Below are 12,736 nucleotides of genomic sequence, written 5' to 3'. Positions count from 1 at the left end.
ATAGGACTAATATACTACATTTAGTGGGAGCACAAAAGAAGAAATGGTCAGTCGTATCTAAAGTGGTAAGGAGGGTGCCTGGGTGGCTCAGTCGTTAAGCATCTGCCTTCAACTCAGGTCATGATCCCAGGGGCCTGGGATTGAGTCCCACATGGGGCTCCTTGCTCGGCAGGGAGCCTGCTTCTCCCTCTGCCTGCCTCTCTCTCTGACAAATAAATAAATAAAATCTTAAAAAAAAAAAAGTCTTTAAAAAAATAAAGTGGCAAGGAAAGTTGGTAGTGAGCTGCCTGCTAGGTTTTGGAAGAAACCCGGAAAACTTGGGGTGGGGGGAGGGGTGAAGATCATTTATTTACTACAAGAGTAAATTTCTTGGGAAACTTTCTCAGATCTTGAAATCAATCAAAAAGTATCTGAGTTTCTCTTATTTCCAGGAGCCGTGGTAAGTGCTGAAGATACCAGATGAAAATTGGTCTTTTTCCATCGGGGGAACTAAAACCTATTGAAGAAATAAACATGCAGGCAAATTAAAAATAAACCGTGTGGGAACAAAGAGCAATGGTAGAATAGTAAGACTTTTAGAGGAGTCAGGCTAGGCTTCACAAGGGAGGTCAGTTTGAGCCAAAATTTAGAGAACCTTATGTGAAGGGCAAGTAGACAAGTAGCAGGAAATTATTTAAGGCAGGATGGCAAATACATATATCATGAGAGAACATGATATAATCTGAGAAATGCAACTAGTTTGAATGTTACAGATTAAAGCAGGGAAAGGGGATATCTAAAAAGAGGTTAGATAAGCAGAGGTCAGATTATGAAGAGCACTATATATATGTCAGGTAAAAGTTTTAAATTTCATCATTTTATTGGCAATCAGAAGCCATTAAAGACTTTAGATAAAAATTTTTTTATTATGTTATGTTAATCACCATACATTACATCATTAGTTTTTGATGTAGTGTTCCATGATTCATTGTTTGTGTACCCAGTGCTCCACGCAGAACATGCCCTCTTTATACCCATCACCAGGCTAACCCATCCCCCCACCACCCTCCCCTCTAGAACCTTCAGTTTGTTTTTCAGAGTCCATTGTCTCTCATGATTCGTCTCCCACTCCGATTTCCCACCCTTCATTCTTCCCCTCCTGCTATCTTCTTTTTCTTTTTTTTTAACATATATTGTATTATTTGTTTCAAAGGTACAGATCTGTGATTCAACAGTCTTGCACAATTCACAGTGCTTATCATAGCACATACCCTCCCCAATGTCTATCACCCAGCCACCCCATCCCTCCCACCCCCCACCACTCCAGCAACCCTGTTTGTTTCCTGAGATTAAGAATTCCTCATATCAGTGAGGTCATATGATACATGTCTTTCTCTGATTGACTTACTTTGCTCAGCATAATACCCTCCAATTCCATCCACGTCGTTGCAAATGGCAAGATTTCATTCTTTTTTGATGGCTGCATAATATTCCATTGTATATATATGTGTGTGTGTATATATATATATATATATATATATATATATATATATACCACATTTTCTTTATCCATTCATCTGTCGATGGACATCTTGGCTCTTTCCATAGTTTGGCTATCGTGGACATTGCTGCTATAAACATCGGGGTGCACATACCCCTTTGGATCGCTACATTTGTATCTCTGGGGTAAATACCAGTAGTGCAATTTCCGGGTCATAGGGCAGCTCTATTTTCAACTTTTTGAAGAACCCCCATACTGTTTTCCAGAGTGGCTGCTCCAGCTTGCATTCCCACCAACAGTGTAGGAGGGTTCTCCTTTCTCCACATCCCTGCCACCATCTGTTGTTTCCTGACTTGTTAATTTTAGCCATTCTGACTGGTGTGAGGTGATATCTCATTGAGGTTTTGATTTGGATTTCCCTGATGCCGAGCGATGTTGAGCACTTTTTCATGTGTCTGTTAGCCATTTGGATGTCTTCTTTGGAAAAATGTCTATTCATGTCTTCTGCCCATTTCTTGATTGGATCATTTGTTCTTTGGGTGTTGAGTTTAAGAAGTTCTTTATAGATTTTGGATACTAGCCCTTTATCTGATGTCATTTGCAAATATCTTTTCCCATTCTGTCGGTTGTCTTTTGGTTTTGTTGACTGTTTCTTTTGCTGTGCAAAAGCTTTTTATCTTGATGAGGTCCCAATAGTTCTTTTTTGCCCTTGTTTCCCTTGCCTTTGGCAAAGTTTCTAGGAAGAAGTTGCTGCCGCTGAGGTCGAAGAGGTTGCTGCCTGTGTTCTCCTTTAGGATGTTGATGGACTCCTGTCTCACATTTAGGTCTTTCAACCATTTTGAGTCTAAATTCTGTGTGTGGTGTAAGGAAATGGTCCAGCTTATTAAAGACTCTTGAGCTAAGAAGTATTATAATCAGTGCTGTGTATTCAAAAACTCCTGACAGCAGTGTTCAGGATAGATTGGAAGAAGGTGGGAACAGTAAAAAAGCTATTGCCTTAGGGCACCTGGCTGGCTCCCCAAGTTGGTAGAGCATGTGACTCTTGATTTTAGGGTCTTGAGTTCAAGCCCCATGGTGAAGCCTATTTAAAAAAAGAAGCAGCAGCAGCAGCAGCTATTGCCTTAATACTTATAAAATACAGGGATCTAGGGGCTCCCGGGTGGCTCAGTCGGTTAGCGTCTGCCTTCAGCTCAGGTCATGATCCCAGGGTCCTGGGATCGGGCCCCGCATCAGGCTCCCTGCTCCGCGGTAAGCCTGCTTCTCCCTCTCCCACTCCCCATGCTTGTGTTCCCTCTCTCGCTGTGTCTCTCTCTGTCAAATAAATAAAAATAAATCTTTAAAAAAAAATCATGATCCCAGGGTCCTGGGATTGAGTCCCACATCAGGCTCCTTGCTCAGCAGGGAGCCTGCTTCTCCCTCTGCCTACCGCTCCCGCTGCTTGTACTTTCTCTCTCTCTCTAATAAATAAATAAAACTTTTAAAAAATTAAAAAAAATACAGGCATCTGAACCATAGAGTGACAGTGCTGATCATGAGAAAAAGACAGATACCAGAATTATTTATGAATCAAATTCAACAGAACCTAGTGATTAATTAAATGTGGGTTTAAGGGAGAGAGAATAATCCAAAATGTCTTCCAGGGTTTTGACTTTAACAATAAGGTAAATAATGGAATAAGAGCAGTTTTTAACAGAAAAATGATAAGTTTGGCTAGATCACGTTGAATCTGAAGTGCTTGTGGGGGGGGCTAGAGCACGTTCAATCTCAAGTGCTTGTGGGGGCATCAAGATAGAAATAACAAGTAAGGGGTGCCTGGGTGGCTCAGTCGTTAAGCTCTGCCTTTGGCTCAGGTCATGATCCCAAGGTCCTGGGATCAAGCCCCGCATCGGGCTCCCTGCTTAGCGGGAGGCCTGCTTCTCCCTCTCCCACTCCCCCTGCTTGTGTTCCCTCTCTTGCTGTCTCTCTCTCCCTCTGTCAAAATAAATAAATAAAATCTTTAAAAATAAAAAAATAACAAGTAAGTTGAATTTAAATTAAAATTTTAAGAAACAAAAGAACAGGGCGCCTGCGTGGCTCAGTCGGTTGAGCCTCTGCCTTCGGCTCAGGTCATGGTCCCAGGGTCCTGGGATTGAGCCCTACGTCAGGCTCCCTGCTCAACAAAAGGCCTGCTTCTTCCTCTCCCACTCCCCTGCTTGTGTTCCCTCTCTCGGTGTCTCTCTCTGTCTCTGTCAAATAAATAAAATCTTAAATAAATAAATAAATAAATAAATAAAGAACAAGTAAACAGATGAATATTTTTACCTGCCAACGAGAAGTCTGGCCTAAATGTATAGATTTGAAAATCATCAGTGTAGAGCGTGGAGAATATTTTTTGGTTGGTTGCTGTTTTTAACTATGGAGTTTTGCATTCATTTTATCCTCAAAATATCCCTATTAGGTTTGTTGATTTATTATTCTTATTTTACAATGAACAAACTGAGACAGCTAGTAAATTACAGAGCCAGGGCTTAATGAGTATGTACTTGGGAGTAAATGAAAAGTGGGAAAATGTGTAAGTAAAAAACCAAATATAGATTATGAAAAGGTTAACTAAAAAAATAAAGTTTTAGCACACCCTGTGTTACTAAGGATATGAGGAAATAGTCTTCTACATTGCTAGTGGAAGTACACATTCACAAAATATATACGTTAGATTTTGATCTTGGCAGCATCTATCAAAATTACATAGTAGTTCACACACACACACACAAAAATACATAGTAGTACCACTCCTTGTGGTAGATGCTGTGATGGACCTCCCAGAATGGATAAATAAAGTATGGCACATCCATCAGTGGATTATTATGCAGCCCTAAAAATAATATGAAGGCTATGAACTATTCCTCTCAGATCTCTTCCCTTGCAGGGAGGCTCCATCTGCTAAGCCCTGAATCTACCACTGCATTTGCAATGAGGCCACACTCCCCATGGACTGCTCCCAGCAGATGACTGAGCATAGCAGGATGTTCAGGCAGGTCCATTCCTGCAGGATGCAGGATTTCTCTGATGTGTGACTTTGTTTTAAGGAATCCCCAGGTTTAAGCCTGTCTGAAACTTTCTTAGAACTATGTTGCAGTCTGAGTCACGAACCACCCCAACCCTCCTAATTCCCCCCACCCCTCCTTCATGGGGCTCAGATCAGCATCACTATCTGATTGTCTCGAGCTCTCTCCTTTTTCTCCCTCACAGGCATTTCCTCCAGTAAGTCTCTTGCATGTCTAATCCCATCTTGGCATCTGCTTTTGAGAACACTTTAACAATGAGGAAATTGTTTAGGCACTGATATGAAAAGACCTCCAAGATATATTTTTAACTGAAAAAAAGCAAGAATCAGAAGAGTGTCTGCCATATGCTAAAATTTTCATACAAAAGGAAAAATACGTATTTGCTTGTATATGCATAGAAAGACCACAGGAAACCATTTGCTCAGGGAAGGTAAATGGCTTGAGAATCAGGGATAGGAGGGAGAATTTGTACTGTATGCCTTTTTGAATTTTGATTCATAAAATGTTGCCTTTTCAAAAGGTGAATATTAAATAATTTAAATGAAAAAAAAAGTATGGGCACCTGGAGGGCTCAGTCAGTTAAGTGGCTGACTCTTGATTTTGGCTCAGGTCATGCTCTGTGTTGTGAGATTGAGCCCCATCTGGAGCCCCACGTCGGATTCCCTGCTTGGTGAGAAGTCTGCTTGAGATTCTCTCTCCCTCTGCCCCTCCCGCCGTTTGTGCCTCTGTGTGTGTGTGTGTGTGTGTGTGTGTGTGTGCATGCGCACATGCTCTCTCTCTCAAATACATAAATCTTGAAAAAAACAGTAGGAGCTTGGCTAAGAATGGAGAAAGATAAGAGTTGAACCTACATAGTCAAGAGAAGTTCAGAGTTTGGTTTTGTTATTAGTTTGTTTTTAATAGGAGGAAGAAGCTTTTCATATACTGAAAGGAAAGAACTGGTGGAGAAAGAAAAGTGAAAACATAGGAAATATTGGGGGTAAAATATGGAGCTTCTAGGGGACAAAATCCAAACAGAGGTAGCTTCACACGAAAAGGGAGAAATCTTCAGAAGGTGAGTGGGGAGGGTAAGACAAGTCCTCCATGAAGGAAAGGGAATTGAAGAACTGAGAGATTCCTAGCCTCCTTATAATAAAAGTACTAACTTCTATATAACATGGGAAGCGCGATCAAATGCAGAGGAAAAAAAGCAATGGGGCTTGAGCAGGGGGCTTGAAGAAGGAATGATGGTTTTGGCATATTTTTTTTTGACAAGTAAGCAGAGTGAGAATGAAAGCTAACATTTATTGAATCCTAGGCATTTTACATAAATTAGCTTACGACCATTCTATGAGGAAGATATGTATTATCTCCATTTTGCAAATAAAAAAACCAGAGGCTCTAGGAAGATAAATTATGGAATGTTAGTTACAGTTAGTGATAGGATTTAACCCCATTTCTATGACACTAGAGGATGATACTGTCAAGTATTAACAGGGCTGTTTATCAAGATCAAATGATTCTGAGACATTCCATCGTCTGTGTCTTAAACTCTACTTTGTGTATGTTAAAATTACTACCTCTACTTTATTTTTCTTCATATTTGGTTGATATCAGTCATCTCTTTCTGCTTTTTCAGTGCATGGAAGAATCATAGGGCTTATGAAATACAGAGATTGTAGCATTGCCACAGCCATTGAGATGTTCATTGTCCTAGTATGTTGTTTTTTTTTTTAAGATTTTATTTATTTGACAGAGAGAGACACAGAGAGAGATGGAACACAAGCACTGGGAGTGGGAGAGGGAGAAGCAGGCTTCCCGCCTGGCAGGGAGCCCATTGTGGGGCTCAATCCCAGGACCCCGGGATCATGACCTGAGCCGAAGGCAGACGCTTGACGAATGAGCCACCCAGGCGCCCCGTGATGTTCATTGTCCTAGTATGTTAAAGAGGCCTTCCTTGCCTTTGCTTTTCCACTCAAACAGCAACAGTTTTCTGGCCAATCAGATTTCAGAGTATTAATTGCCATGTAAATACCTGTAACTCTTCTGGGAGGCATATTCACACTATTTAAAATTGATTAAAAGTCTGATAACAAAGCTTCATATAATAAGGATGGTCTGGGGTGCAATTCTGGAATTCTGGAATCAAGGTATAGCAAGGTTGGTTCATTCTGGGAGAATCTGCTGCATGCCTCCCTCCTTGTTTGGTGGTTGTCAGTAGTCCTTGGCCGTCCTTGGCTTTCCTTGGCTTGTGGCAACATAACTCTAGTCTCTGCCTCTGTCTTCATATGACCATCTTCCTTTTGTGTCTGTGTCCAAATTCCCCTCTTAAAAGGACATCAGTCATATTGGATTTAGGCCCCACCCTAATCCTCATTTTACAAGTTAGAACCTCATTGTAACTTTCATACCATCTACAAAATCTTATTTCTAAGTAACATCATACTCTCAAGTTCTAGGTAGGCATGAATTTGGGGGAAACACTATTCAACCAGGAACTGTGCTCAGTTTTGACTGTCACTGAAGGAGGGGCCATCCTGAAAAAAAAGATCTTTTCCCTCATCCCATACAACATTCAGTAGGAATAAGAGGGAATTTTTGGCATCCCCAAAGTGGGCTTTCTTACTTACATTTTTCTTTTCATTAAGGAGAGTCTAGGGGCACCTGGGTAGCTCAGTCGGTTAAGCGTCTGGCTCCTGATTTAGGCTGAGGTCATGATCCCAAGGTCCTGGAATATAGCCCCATGTCAGGGAGCCTGCTTCTCCCTCTGCCCCTCTCCTTGCTTGTGTAAGCCCGTGCTCTCTTTCTCTCTCTCAAATGCTCTCTCTCTCTCTCAAATAAAATCTTTAAAATATAAATAAACAAAAATAAAAAATAAAGGAGAGTCTAACTACAAGAATGTTATTAAAACACTCCCTCTCCATCTTTTCGCCGTGTTTCTCTGCTCTGATAACAAAAACATGTCACAGTGAATGAATCTGACCTTTAAAAATTGGCCTTGTAGGAGTGCCTAGCTAGCTCAGTCGGTAGAGCATGCAACTCTTGATCTCAGGATCTCAGGGTGAGTTCAAGCCCCATGTTGGGCATGGAGCCTACTTTAAAAAAAAAAAAAAAGTAGCCTTGTAAACATTACAAGATCTTCTTGTTCTTCTTATCATTTTTTAGTAGCTCAAGTATGGGAAAATATAGGATTTTTCAAATATATAGTAACTACAGTGTTCTACAAAATAACAATGAAGTAGGTCTATTCAGCTGATGCTTATCTCAAAGAGAGCTGGGACATTTTTTTTTTCATTCAAAAAAGAAAAAAATCCCAAGTAGGAGCAAGACTTCATACGTACCTTATTTGTCTTTTTGGCTTACTATGTTTTCAGGAAAACAGAGAGAAAAAGAAATAGGAAGTCACAAATATGACTTTGATGGCTATCTTTTCATTCTTTAAACTTCTTAGCCCCAGTACAGCACAAATCATTCTCTGACATCTGAATATAGTCTGCCCTGGGATCTAAGCAAAAAACAAATAAATGATAATCACACAGAAATTAATAAGGCCTAAATCACATGCCAATAAGGAATTTGAAATGTTTGGCCTAAACATTAAAAAACTGAGTGCATTTGACACAGGTAGAGAACCACAGTGAAAGAAAAAAGTGATGGTTTCAACCATTTGTTCAAGTCAGAAGGAAAGGTAAGTGTGCCTCACTTCCAATGGATTAGTCATGAGGAGAACTGAGCTGCACATCTTGCAAATCAGGTTCAGTGCATATGTGATAGGAGTGAGCAAATCATGATGATTTGTTAATGCTTATACCCTTAGTCATGACCAGTTATAAGCTATGTAGAAGTCAAGTTTGAATATGGAGATAAAGTTTATCTTACCACAGTCTACTCTAGGTCAGGGAAATTTATTGAAGAAATTTACAAAGTTGTTTTCTCATGGTTCAAGGCTCAACTCAGGATCATCTTCAAGAAGTCTTCTCTGGCCTCCCCAAACTAGGTTGGGTGCCCCTCTCCATGTTGGTAACACCTGTGAGACCTCTTTATACTTTCTTATCTCAAGCATATCATGTTTACCTGACTTTCTTCCCAGACAGGCTGTGAGCTCCTCAGTGAGCAAAGATTAGATTGGTTGCTTTCCAAACTATAAACTGTTTGATTATTTTTTGGCTGAATGTACAATTCCAAGTTAAAAATGAAATTCCCTCAGAACTCTAAAGGCATACCCCCACTATTTTCTAACAATCAGTTGTTCAATTGTATTAAAAATCTGTTTTGGGATGCCTGGGTGGCTCAGTCAGTTGGGCATCTGCCCTCGGCTGTGTTCATGATCCCAGGGTCCTGGGATTGAGTCCTGCATCGAGCTCCTTGCTTGGCAGGGAGCCTGCTTCTCCCTCTGCCTGCCGCTCCCCTTGCCTGTGCTCTCTCTCTCTCTGATAAACAAACAAACAAACAAACAAACTCTAAAAAAAGAGAAAGAAATCTGTTTTACCTTCCTACTTAAAAAAAAAAAATTTTTTTTAAAGATTTATATATTTGAGAGAGAGCACGTGAGCAGGCAAGAGCTGAGTGAGAGGGAGAGGAAGAGAATCTTCAAGCAGACAGCCTGCTGGGCATGGAGCCTTACACTGCTGATCCCATGACCCTGAGATCATGGCCTGAGCTGAAATCAAGGGACACCCAACTAACTGAACCCAGGCGCCACACCCCAAAAAAGATTTTATTTCTAAATAATCTCTACAACCAATGTGCGGCTCGAACTTACAACCCTGAGATCAACAGTCGCATGCTCGACTGACTGAGCCAGCCAGGTGCCCCCAGGATCTATTCTTTAATCATGAAGATAGAATCTTTCAGGATGTGTCTGGGTATGGGTATTTTGAATTCATTTTGCTCTTTTATTTTCTCTTTGATTTTCCTTTCCCCTCTTCACTATCGTCACATCACCACTCCTTTTGCACCCTTTTGAGGACTCTCATTAACTCTCATGTTGGGCCTCTTAGATTAATTGTTTAAATTAATCTGTAGGCCCAATGTGGGGCTCAAACTCACAACCCTGAGATCAAGAGTTGCAGGCTCTTCTGATTGAGCCAGCCAGGTGCCCATCTTACATTGATTCTTAATGCCTTTTAATCAGTTCTTTCTTTCTCTATCCTCTGAGGAGCTAATACGTATATTAGGGGCCTTGGCATTTCCCTTCTCTCAGAGAACAGCACTCCTGTTTTTGGCTTGGTGCTAAATGTCTGATGCCTTTGTTTTGACAGTACTTTGCCCTTATGAAGAATGGAGCAGATAAAGGAATGTCAACTGTTCTATATGCAATTCTTCAATTAACATCCGAACTCTAACGTCTATTGCTGTATTTCCTTGTATGCCAACTCCAGCAGCCCCAACACTTAGAGGTTTGTGGCAGACCACCTGCATCTCTCCAGCCTCGTAGATGAGGCCTGTAGCTTCCTCATTCCATGTGTCAGGATAGTCTCATAGAAATGTTTTGGGGGGGGGGCGCGCCTGGGTGGCTCAGTTGGTTAAGTGACTGCCTTCAGCTCAGGTCATGATCCTGCAGTCCTGGGATCGAGTCCCACATCAGGCTCCCTGCTCGGCGGGGAGTCTGCTTCTCCCTCTGACCCTCTTCCCTCCAGTGCTCTCTATCTCTCATTCTCTCTCTCTCAAATAAATAAATAAAATCTAAAAAAAAAAAATGTTTTGGGGGGGCTCCTGGGTGGCTCAGTCGTTGGGCGTCTGCCTTCAGCTCAGGTCATGATCCCAGGGTCCTGGGATCGAGCCCCACGTCTCGCTCCCTGCTCGGCAGAAGGCCTGCTTCTCCCTCTCCCACTCCCCCTGCTTGTGTTTCTGCTCTCGCTATCTCTCTCTGTGTCAAATAAATAAATAAAATCTTCAAAAAAAAAAGTTTTAGGGGTGCCTGGCTGGCTCAGGCAGTGGAGTATGCAACTCTTGATCTCACGGTTGTAAGTTCAAGCCCCACCTTGGATATAGAGATCACTTACAAAGAAATCTTAAAAAAAAGAAAGAAAGAAATGTTTTAAAAGCTCGTTCTCTGGTCTCGTCACTACTACTTTATTCCTCTTTGTGCTTCCGAATCTCTATTTCAGTGATGTCATAAGAGGGACAGGAAGGAAAAAAAAAGACAGGAAGTAAACATGTTCACCACCCCCACCTTTAACCAGAAGCAAGAATCATGGTACAAGGGCAAAGGCTATGTCTATTTTACTTACCAATAAATAACCAATGCCTAGCAGTTTATAGTATTCCATACACACTTAGTAATTTGTTAAATAAAAGAATGCTTCAGGTATCCAAAGAGTTTATCCTTCTTTTATATGACTTAACCATCTACAGTAACCAAGTGAACATGCAACAGAATTGGGGATGTAGCAGTCAGCTTTTTGTTTCTTTGTTTTGTTTTTATGTTTTTAATAGACTTTATTTTTTAGAGCGGTTCTAGATTTATAGCAAAATTGAAAGGAAGGAACAGAGATTTACCATGTATTTTCTGTCCCCACAAATGTGTAGCCTTCTCCATTATCAAGGGATATAGAACTAGTTTTAAGGATTCAAATACATCTAGAGAAATTAAAGATGATTTCATCCATGAGGAAAAAAAGAGTGCTTCAGATAGCCTAATTTTATTTTTTTTAAGATTTATTTATTTATTTTAGGAGGGGAGGGACAGAGGGAGAGAATCTCCAAGCAGACTTCCCATTGAACATGGAGCTGGACATGAGACTCGATCCCATGACCCATGAGATCACAACCTGAGCCAAAACCAAAAATCTGGCACTCAACTGACTGAGCCACCCAGACGCCCTGAGTGGCCTAATTTTAAGAATAAATTAAACTGAGGGGGCACCTGGGTGGCTCAGTTGGTTGAGCATCTGACTCTTGATTTCGGCTTGGGTCATGATCTCGGGGTTGTGAGATCGAGCCCAGCTTCAGGTTCCACGCTGGGTGTGAAGCCTGCCTGGGATTCTCTCTCTCTCCCTCTCCCTCCCTCTCCCCCTGTCCCCCACCTCCCCCCTGCCACTTGTGCTTGCACACATGCTCTCTCTCAAAAAAAAAAATAAAAGAACTAAACTGAAATTGAAGGTAGGAACCACTGTCAGTGAAGTAGATCATGAGAAAGAATGTACCTGATTAAATATTCTCAGAAATAGTTGAGTTTAATATCTTCTCATTGACTTTATTATTATTGTTTGATAAGTAGTGTTTAGTCTATATATACTTTTTGTAAAATTTTCATTAAAGTTGATTTTTTTTTTAAAGATTTTATTTATTTGTCAGAGAGAGAGAGAGCACAAACAGGGGGGTGGCAGGCAGAGGGAGAAGCAGGCTCCACACTGAGCAAGGAACCCAATGTGGGACTCAATCCCAGGACCCTAGGATCATGACCTGAGCCGAAGGCAGCTGCTTAACTGACTGAGCCACCCAGTTGTCCCTAAAGTTGATTTTTAAAACAAAACTCATAGTACACTAACTACTCTTAAACTCTTTGGACTCTGTACTCTTTAACCCTCTTAAAAATTGAGGACCCCAAAAACTTTTATATATGTGGGTTATTTTTATAAATATTTAGTGTATTAGAAATAGACACTAATAATTTTTAAGTAGTTTTTATTTAAACATAACAATAATAAATATACTAGCACATTTATATGAAAAATAACTTTCCCAAAACAAAAATAAAATTAGTGAAAAGAATGTCATTGTAAACCTCTATATTTGGATTACAGAATACAGGTAGATTTCCATCTCTGCTTTTGCATTCATTCTATTACAATAGGTTGGAGGTTTTTTTAAGATTTTATTTATTTATTTGACAGAGAGAGAGACAGTGAGAGAGGGAACACAAGCAGGGGGAGTGGGAGAGGGAGAAGCAGGCTTCCCGCTGAGCAGGGAGCCCGATGTGGGGCTCGATCCCAGGACCCTGGGATCATGACCTGAGCCAAAGGCAGACATTTAACAACTGAGCCACTCAGGCGCCCCTTGGTTATGTTTTATTATGTTTTGCTATGAAGAAAATCTAACATCACGCAGATATTTTTTTAAAAAAAGGAGAGATGTGGGGTGCCTGGATGAATCAGTTGGTTAAGCATCCGATTCTTGATTTAGGCTCAAGTCATGATCTCGGGGTTGTGGTATCGAGCTCCACAACAGGCTCTGCACTGATCATGGAGCCTGCTTGAGATTCTCTCTCTCACTCTGCCCCTCCCCCCCT

The sequence above is a fragment of the Zalophus californianus genome, chromosome 7 (genome assembly GCF_009762305.2).
Source record: "Zalophus californianus isolate mZalCal1 chromosome 7, mZalCal1.pri.v2, whole genome shotgun sequence".
Taxonomy (NCBI): domain Eukaryota; kingdom Metazoa; phylum Chordata; class Mammalia; order Carnivora; family Otariidae; genus Zalophus; species Zalophus californianus.
This window is presented reverse-complemented; position numbering follows the sequence as displayed.